We start from the raw sequence: 10867 nt of genomic DNA, 5'->3' as shown, positions 1-10867 counted from the left end.
CGACGGACAGAAGAAGCGGGAAACACGCGCATGCGCACAGTGATTGAGCAGGAGGGGCGGGGCTTGCCGCGTCCATTCAACGACGGTTAGAGGAAGCAGGAAGCAGGAAGCACGCGCATGCGCAGAGTAATTCAACAGGAGAGGCGGGGCTAGCCGCATCCATTCAACGACGGTTAGAGGAAGCAGGAAACACGCGCATGCGCAGAGTGATTGAGCAGGGAGGTAACTCAAGGTAGTGCGCATGCGTATAACATACACATTCTCATTAATTATAAACAAAAAATGGAGGGGGGGGCAACAAAAACAAAAAAATAATATGTCCAGCTTAGGAAAAGTAATTCAAAATAAATTAATTTATGTATCTTGATTTACAGAGTACATCATATGTGTAGGATTTCAGCTGATTTTGAAAGTTACAGGTCACAAACTACAAGGACTACAATAAAATCTCAATTTTAAACAATGTTAGACGTTGGTCTGTTTGTCTTGTAGGTTTAGTAGACATCACAGGCTTTACGGAGCCATGTCATCGCCAATCTCTGCTAAATATTGGAGTAAAATTTAGTTTTTTCTCTATTTTGGCATATACACAGGGGGGGTGTTCACACTGGTCTGGGCCCTCAGACCAGTGTGGTATAAATATATACTTTGTGTGGCAATTTTGTTTTCTGGGTATTAAACTTCCAAGACAAACAGACCAACTTCTAAAATTGTTGCAAATTGAGATTTTATTTTAGTCCTTGTAGTTTGTGACCGGTAACTTTCAAAATAATAAGCTGAAATCCAACTTCTAAAATTGTTGCAAATTGAGATTTTATTTTAGTCCTTGTAGTTTGTGACCGGTAACTTTCAAAATAATAAGCTGAAATCCTTCACATATTATGTACTCTGTAAATCAAGATACATAAATTAATTTATTTTGAATTACTTTTCCTAAACTGGACATATTATACACACGTTATTATTGCCAAAACTGTGAAAATTGTGTTGTTTCTCTATTTTGGCATATACACATATAACAAGGTTTTTGTAATGTGTATTTCGTAAAGCTGGTGTGCGCTATTCCTGCACAGAACCCCATATTGTGTTCAGCTACATCTGCTGAGTATAACGATACCCCCATTGTATACCTTTGCCCCTAGTCTGTGAAGCTACAATGCCAAATAAGAGACACGGCTATTTCAGTTTCTATAGTTAGGATTTCTTTTTTTATTCTTTATTTATCAATCATGCATGGTGTTTGTACAGAAGAGGAAAAAAAGGGGGGGGGGGGGCAGCATATGCATACATTTATTGGTACAGTGAGTTATAGCTTAGAGTACAGACAAGGGTGTTGAATAGGATATATACAGCAGGTTATAGTTAGGATTTTTGTAGATGGATTTGACGGGCCTATGTCTCATTTTAGGGTGTTCTAGGAATATGACTGTTCAAATAACCCCACAAAGGGCTTCCATTTGATAAAGCAGACACCCCAGGGTATCTTATATGCTGTATATTGTGCCTTAACTTGTCACCATTCTTTCACCAATTTATGTCAATGTTTGTGGTGAGGGGAAACAAAATGTCATTTTTACATATATGTTGCATTTATATATTTATATATTTCTTACACTTGATATGCACCACTGTCATAAAAAAAAAAATTATGCTGTTACATCTTCTCAGTAAAACAATATACTGAATGTATGACCTAGACCAGGGGTAGTCAACCTTTTAATACCTACTGATACCGGAGAAACTGACGGAAGCGAAGCACAGAGAGATGGACACAGGTTTCTTCAGGAAGGAAGAGATTCTTTATTGGATCACCGATCGGGACTCAGAGGGACTAGCGTCACCAAAATACCACAAGTTCTGAGTCCCGGACAATAGTGCAGGCTCCTTATATAGGCACATAACTCCTCCCATATTAAGCTCCACCCGCACATTCTCTTGACCAATCAATACAAATAAGAATTAACTTCCTGCTTGACCGCATGGCTTGTCCAGCACAATGGAGGAGGGGGAATACTACATCCTGTATTCTTGCACATGCTCCGTACACTACTGATCGTATCTTGCCTCGTGCAACCAACTGATCGATACGTCAGCATATGCACGTACACATGCCACGTGGTAATCTCGGCCTACTAAATTTATTTTTACCGAGATTCCACCACATTCCCCCCTTTGATGCCTCTTGATATTTCACAATTACTTGAGGCATCACTTAACCTTGGTTTGCATACACCGCAAGTTACCTTGAACCAGACCAGACTTATCTTATGATGTAAATCTTCAACACTCATCTTCCTGCATTGGTTCTCCCTGATCTAGAGCCTTATACTTATAAATCGCCATTATCTGTGCAGCAGCCTTCCTCTCTGCTATATTTTCTATCAGGCTTTGCACAGACCTAACTACTAAGGGTATAAGACACGGCAGGAGTAGACACAACATTAAAATCAGTAGGACTCCACCTACCACTGCCTTAAGCCCTCCAAACCACTCATACCAGCTACCAAACCAACTACTTGGATTATACCCTTTCCATACCTGAGTAGGCACATGCGCTAGTTTAACCATATGGCTAGTAAGCTCAGCTATTGCTTGCCCTTCGTCATCTATTTGAAGACAGCAATTGCTCAGGTTAAACTTCCCACATACACCTCCCTCTACTGCCAAAAGGTAATCCAAGGCTAATCTATTTTGGTAGACTGCTGTCCTCATCCTGGTGTTATGCTTCGCTAGAAGATTGAGCGCTTGTGATGTTTCGTTAGTAATAATCTCAACCACCGCCTGTAATCTTATAATACGGTTGAGCATATAAATAGGGGTTCTATAACCAAAGGTACCATCCTCTGCCCATGTGGCTGGCCCATAATAATCTATGATACGCTGGGGAGGCCATTCATCATCTTCCCAGACGCCTATCTCTATGGGTCCCCTTTTCTTCCTATGATTCACATCATACACTTTAACACCTAAAGTCTCACCTGTTTCAATCGGTAACAAGAAGAAGGATGGTTTGAGCATACCCAACACACATGCCCCTTCCCAGTCCTGTGGCAACTCCGAATAGGCTTTCTTACCACAGATCCAGTACAAATTTGCTGGGGCTCTCCAGGTAGATGTGATGGATAAATCAAACCACACATCCTTTAAATTGGCGTATCTAGCAAACGGGTTAGGTGGTTCTGAGACATTTGAAGCCGACCACCAAGTTGTATTCTTTGTATCATCATCATAAGCTTTTTGCCCTAGACAAGTTAATTCTCCTACAGAAGTATTATACATTATTCCTTTCCTTGCTATGCAAACATAACCTATGATGGAGGTCTTTAATCTCCACTCAGATTTACCTCTAACACTCATATGATAATCGGCTTGTGTAGATATTAGTTGGTCAACTGCCTCAGAACCGGACATTACCTCCTTTGCTTCCCAAGGCCATTGGTCTCCCATGTTAGTACCTCCACACACATAGCAGTTGGTAACATTAAGACTACCGGCAATACTTTCGGCTAAATCAATAAACAGGTTTTTAGCATTATGGGGGATCTTATTATCTATACTCATCTCTTCATAAAAGGAATGGTATACTTGATGAGTTTGGGAGGATACCGTATCAGTCTCTATCCCTATAAACAATACTGTCCCAGGATCTAAACCCGTCCCGTATATCTGAAACCCAAATAAATTGCCATATTTGTCTAAGAACTTATCGGGGTTATTTATAAGTATATGGATGGGATTACATTCCATAGACTTACAATATGGGCTGGTAGGCAACTTAGTCACTATCATGTCTTTGTCTACTGTCTGTCCCCAAGTCGCCCACCCCACACAAGACCAATATGGGCAAAAGTTATAGTCTTTATTCGGGCATCTAGGACTAACATATTTATTTTTACTACTGGGACAAATATATTTATCATTAGACCCATACGTCCTCTCCCATCTAAGATCCCCACATACATTCCACGGCTTTCTACCACTCGATATCGCTTTACACGCATCAAATAGCAGAACACCCGAAGAATGTACGGATTCTAACACCGTCTTATTAATTAGGGTCCCCTGAGGATCTCCATTCCTGAGAGTCAACCAAACTGTACGGGGTTGATACTCCGGACTGAAGCACTTAGGTTCTCCTACTCCTAAATGGCACACACTATAGTCTATATTTAGGTATCTACATCTCGATACATCTCCTTTACACTCGTATTGTGAATGCCAAATTAGGGTTTGGGAAATATGGTTACCTGTTCTTGTAGTCTTAATGCATACCTCACAGCTAGGAGTGTCGGTACCTCTACCTTCCTGAATATAAAAACACACATAAATAAACACTATCATCAACACATCTTTCGCCGTCATCCTCAGTCTTCGTCCGTGCGAAGGCACCTCAGCTTCCAGGATGTAAGGGCTGCAGGGAATGGAGTTCTGCTCGTCTTCACAGGAGTCCCTTCGAGACTTTCCCTGGCTTATACACTATATGTCGGTAAGCGGACAGGCTTTATTATGGCCGTCTAAAAACACTCACTTCACCAAATCCCTGTAACAATAAAATTTGTAATCCACAATAGTTCCTCGTTACTCCGACTGAGTAGTGCGTTTTAACCGGATCTTGCAGGGATTCTCTGGATCTGCTGTAACTTGCCAAGAATCGACTGCTGCTGGTTTAACCCTGGAGTGATGTATCCACGGAGTCACTTCGGCTACTTTTATCGCTGTAGGGGTAGACAAAAGAACAACATAAGGACCTCTCCACTTGGGCCCTAACGGTACATTATTCCACTCTTTAATCCACACTTGATCTCCTGGATGATAACTATGAACAGGGGGATAAATATTCACAGGTAATCTATCTTGTACCCATTTCTGTACCTCCTCCATAGTCTTACCCAACTCTACAACCTGCTGCCGGGTAATTCCTTCTCCCAACTGACTCAAGTCCCCCCTTAACCCCTTAAGGACACATGACGTGTGTGACACGTCATGATTCCCTTTTATTCCAGAAGTTTGGTCCTTAAGGGGTTAAGTTACCAAGTACGGGAGGTGGTCGCCCATACATGATTTCAAAAGGAGAGAGGCCCATCCTTCTGGTAGGGGTACTGCGGATTCGCAATAGAGCTATGGGTAAGAGAACGTTCCATTTAAGTTGGGTTTCCTGACACATTTTAGCCAACTGATTCTTAATAGTTCTATTCATTCTCTCTACCTTACCAGAACTCTGGGGTCTATATGCTGTATGAAGCCTCCACTTTATACCAAGCATATGAGTCAGTTGTTGTAGGCACTGATGAACAAAAGCTGGACCATTGTCCGATCCTATAGAACAGGGTAGTCCATATCGGGGTATTATTTCTCGTAGCAGGAATCTCACAACTTCTCCTGCTTTCTCTGTACGAGTAGGACATGCTTCTACCCAGCCTGAATAGGTGCACACAATTACCAGCAGGTAACGATGTCCACCCGATTTAGGCATCACTGTAAAGTCAATTTGTAAATCGGACATGAGGAGTCCCCCCATAAACTGGACTCCTGGTGGCTTTACTGGTCCTTGTCTTGCATTATTTTTAGCACACGTTACACATCTTCGTACAATGGCCTGAGTCAAGTTGGACAATCTTGGTATGTAGAAATGTTTTCTGAGAGATTCTTCAGTACTGTCTCTCCCAGAATGTGTCCCGTTGTGATAATTTTGGACAATTTCTACCGCTAGTGATGCTGGTATGACTATTCTTCCATCTTCTAGCTGATACCACTTGTTCTCCAAATACTTTCCTGGTTCAGTCTTTAACCACTCCTCTTCTTGAGCTGTATAAACTGGAGTCCATTGGGACAGTGGAGTTGGTATAAGAGCAGCTATATGCCCCACATACTCCTGTCTTCCTGATTCAGCAGCACGCTTAGCTGCACTATCTGCCATCCGATTTCCCTTGGTTACATCACCATCTCCTCTCAGATGCGCTCGACAATGTATGATACCGACTTCTTTCGGCTCCCACACTGCTTCCAATAGTTGTAGGATTTCAGCTGCGTACTTGATTTCTTTTCCTTCTGAATTCAGTAGTCCTCTTTCTTTATACAAAGCTCCGTGGGCATGAGTGGTTAAAAACGCATATTTGGAGTCCGTGTAGATGTTCACTCTTAAACCTTCAGCCAATTGTAACGCTCGTGTCAGTGCTATCAATTCTGCTTTTTGTGCTGATGTTCCTTTCGCCAGTGGCCGAGCTTCTATCACCTTGTCTATTGTTGTCACTGCATATCCTGCATAGCGGATCCCTTCTTTCACATAACTACTGCCGTCGGTATAATATTGAACATCGGGGTTCTGGATGGGAAAATCACGAAGATCTGGTCTACTTGAGAATACTTCATCCATTACTTCCAAACAATCATGTTGACTTTCAGTAGGTTGTGGCAAAAGGGTAGCTGGATTTAAGGTGTTTACAGTCTCTAAATGCACTCTGGGGTTTTCACACAACATTGCTTGATACTTGGTCATACGGCTGTTACTAAACCAATGATTTCCTTTGTAATCCAACAACGTCTGTACTGCATGTGGGACTCGTACATAAAGTTCTTGACCCAGAGTGAGTTTATCGGCTTCAGCTACTAGCAGGGCGGCTGCAGCTACGGCTCTTAGACAAGGTGGAAGTCCGCTGGCCACTGCATCCAATTGCTTAGACATGTAGGCAACAGGTCTTTGCCATGATCCCAAGTACTGTGTCAATACTCCCACAGCCATTCTTCTTTGCTCCTGTACATATAAGTAGAATGGTCGTGTGTGATCAGGTAGACCTAATGCTGGGGCACTCATCAAAGCCTTCTTCACATCTTCAAATGCCGTTTGCTGTTCTTGGGTCCATAAGAAGGGGTCGTGCTCTGTACCTTTGATAGCTGCGTACAGAGGTTTTGCCAGTATCGCGTAGCTGGGAATCCATATCCTACAGAAGCCTGCTGCCCCCAAGAATTCTCGCACTTGTCTTCTATTCTTGGGTATCGGTATTTGGCACACAGCTTCTTTTCTCTCTGGCCCCATAATTCTTTGACCTTCAGAGATATGGAATCCCAGATATTTGACAGTTGGCAAACACAACTGAGCCTTCTTTCTAGACACCTTGTATCCTGCCTTCCAGAGAATGTGTAGTAGATCGTGCGTTGCTCGCTGACAGATTTCTTTTGTAACTGCTATCAACAAGTCATCTACATATTGTAACAATACACACTCTCCTGGGATGGACTCGAAATCCAGTAGATCTTGACTTAGGGCTGAACCAAATAGGGTAGGTGAATTTTTAAACCCTTGGGGCAGTCTTGTCCAAGTCATTTGGCGTTTTGAGCCCGTTACAGCGTTCTCCCATTGGAAAGCGAAAATACATTGACTTTCTGTGGCAATTCGGAGGCAAAAGAAGGCATCTTTGAGGTCTAAGACTGTAAAGTAAGTAGCCCCGCCCGGAATTAAAGCAAGCAGGTTATATGGATTGGGTACAACTGGATGTATACTAACAACCGCATCATTGACTGCTCTCAAGTCCTGCACAGGTCGATACTCATCTGTACCGGGCTTTTGAACAGGCAGCAATGGGGTGTTCCAGGGGGAAGTACAGAATTTTAGGATACCATACCGTATGAACTTATCCAGATAGGATTGGATGTTCTTCTTAGCCTTCTGCGGGATGTGGTATTGTCTTAGGCTCACTGGATAAACCCCAAGTTTTAGTTCAATTTTTATAGGTGGAATATTGCGGGCCAGTCCTGGTGGGTTGTTCTCTGCCCAAACTCCTGGTATGTTGAATAATGTCTCATCACTCCTAGGGTTTTGGCTAGTCAACGCTGTATAAAGTCGCCACTCTTCTTCCTTTGGTACGGATAATGTCATGATACCTGAAGGTCCATTAAACTTTAAGGATGTTGTTCCATTTGGTAGGAACGTATTCTGCGCTTGTAATTTTGATAGCATATCACGTCCCAGCAATTGGACTGGACATTCAGGCATATAAAGGAATTGATGTTTTACTACGTGGCCTCCCAATGTACAGAGTCGACTTTTAAGAACCGGTTTTTCAGCACTTCTTCCAGTTGCTCCTATTACAGTAATAGTCCTTCCAGATGGAGGAGCAACTAGATTAGTCACCACTGAATGTTCAGCACCAGTGTCGATCATGAACGCACTCCTTTTTCCCCCTATTGATACATCGACCATAGGCTCCGCTCGACCAAGGGGGATGGAGCCCGGTCGGTATCAATAGTCCTCCATGACCGTGTCAGCCAATCCTACTGTCACGGTAATATACCCCAACACGCAGAAATAGTACAGATAGTCAGGAGACAAGAAACCAGGGTTCGTCTTACCGCTGTGTCCGGTATAGGGTTTACAGGAGGCGTAGGTACAGGTACCGGAGCTGATCTGGATAACAGTGTCTGGATGGCTTGAGCCATTTGATCCATACGGTGATCCTGTTCTGCGAATCTAGCCTCATGAGTGGCCATCTGTTGACCTAAACCTGCGGGGTCCATGGCCCTATCGTAATGTCACGGTAATATACCCCAACACGCAGGAATAGTACAGATAGTCAGGAGACAAGAAACCAGGGTTCGTCTTACCGGACCTTAGAATGGCCGGACTTGACGAGAAAAAGCAAGACAGAGTCTAGAACAAGCCGAGGTCAAGGGAACAGAGAGACAGCGTAACGTAGAACAAGCCGAGGACTGGTACACAGAGGACAAAATAGCGGATAAGCAAGCAAGGATAAAGAGAGAGCGGAGTCAGGAACAAAGCCAAGGTCAAGCACCAAAAAAACAACTGAACGATACAAGCACTAAAGGGAAACCGGACAGAAACCACGATAGGGCAAGGAGCAAGGGAAACAGGTGAGTATAAATACCCTAAGGTTCACTTTGATTGGCCCCTGTCATATCCACGCCCCCAAAATGTGAGTGTATGGGGAATGTGGCCTGACAGGGGCCAATGGGAGACTGATTCTAATTTAGTCTCCCACTGTCCCTTTAAGAGCGCGCCCGAGACGCGCGGCGCGCTCTTAGTGTCGGGCGGGACACGTGACCGCTTCTCGCGGTCACTGCCCGCCTGACTGATCATCTCGTTGGCTGAGCCGCGCGCGGCTCGTGCAGGAGCAGGACGGCGCGCGGCGAGAAGAGAGGACCCCGGCCGGCCCCTGGAGAGGGTAAGTACCGCTACAGTACCCCCCCCTGAAGACACGCCCACCGGGCGGGGAGGAGCAGGCCTGGCAGGAAAACGAGCGTGGAAAGAACGCACAAGGCGAGGAGCGTGAACAGCGTCAGCGGAAATCCAACTGCGTTCCTCAGGCCCATAGCCCTTCCAATGTACCAGATATTGGAGGCGACCCCGAAGCAAACGAGAGTCAATTACAGCCGCCACTTCAAACTCCTCATGGCCCTCCACAGAAACCGGAGGAGGAGGAGGGACATGCCGAGTATAACGGTTGCACAGGAGGGGTTTTAACAAGGAGGTATGAAACACGTTAGGAATGCGTAAATTTTTTGGAAGATCCAATGCATACGAGACAGGATTAACCACATGCAAGATACGAAAAGGACCAATAAAACGAGGGGCCAACTTCATAGAAGGCACACGAAGACAAATATTGCGAGTAGAAAGCCAAACCCGGTCTCCCACAGCATAGGATGGAGCCGCCCTGCGATGCTTGTCTGCCTGAACCTTCTGACGAGCAGCTGAGGCCACCAAAGAACACTGAACCTGCTCCCAAGTATTACGTAGACTAGCCAAATGTTCGTCCAGAGCTGGCATGCCCTGTAAGGAGAATGCACTGGAAGAACCACGGGATGCCGGCCATAAACAACGTAAAAAGGGCTGTTAGCGGAGGATTCATGAGCAGCATTATTACGAGCAAACTCAGCCCAAGGAAGAAGGTCAGCCCAATTGTTCTGATGGTGGGACACGAAACAACGAAGATACTGCTCTAGAGATTGGTTGGCACGTTCAGCAGCTCCATTAGACTGGGGGTGGTAGGCTGAGGAAAACGAGAGGGAGATACCCATCTCTGTACAAAACGTTCTCCAGAATCTGGAGATAAACTGGCTACCCCTATCGGACACGATCGAAGTGGGAATACCATGCAACCGAAACACCTCCCTGGCAAAGATAGAGGCAAGTTCCCTGGATGATGGTAATTTGACAAGAGACACAAAATGAGCCATCTTAGAAAAACGATCCACAATCATTAGGATGACAGTTTTACCATTAGAGGGAGGTAATTCAACAATGAAATCCATGGATATATTGGACCACGGTCTCTCGGGTATGGGCAACGGATGTAACAACCCACAAGGAACTCTGTGGGAGGACTTCATACTGGCACAAGTGCTACAGGCATTAACGTAATCGGTGACGTCCTTGCGCAAGGAAGCCCACCAGAAATATCTAGAAACTGCTGAGAATGTCTTAGAAATACCAGGGTGTCCAGCAGTTCTAGTGTCATGATATAATGACAAGATGTCTCGTCTCTCCGGTATATCAACGAATAGCTTATCAGCAGGCCTCTCCCCAGGAGCCAAGTGTTGTTTAGCCTGAATAGCTTGTAAGAGAGAAGACGAAATGGAAAGAACAGTAGTCGCTATTATTCTGTCAGGTGGAATGACAGGGGTAACATCGACCTCGAGTTTGTCAGTAGTCTCGAATTGTCTGGACAGAGCGTCAGCTTTAGTATTACGGTCACCCGGTCTGTAAGTGATTATGTAATTAAAACGAGACAAAAACAGAGACCACCTGGCCTGCCTGGAAGACAATCTTTTTGCTTCACTAAGGTAAGAGAGGTTTTTGTGATCCGTTAAAATGAGGATGGGATCCCTAGTACCCTCTAGCAGATGTCTCCAT

The sequence above is a fragment of the Pelobates fuscus genome, chromosome 3, assembly GCF_036172605.1.
Source record: "Pelobates fuscus isolate aPelFus1 chromosome 3, aPelFus1.pri, whole genome shotgun sequence".
NCBI classification, from domain to species: Eukaryota; Metazoa; Chordata; class Amphibia; order Anura; family Pelobatidae; genus Pelobates; species Pelobates fuscus.
The sequence above is the reverse complement of the archived record's forward strand: the minus strand, read 5'-3'. Positions refer to the sequence as shown.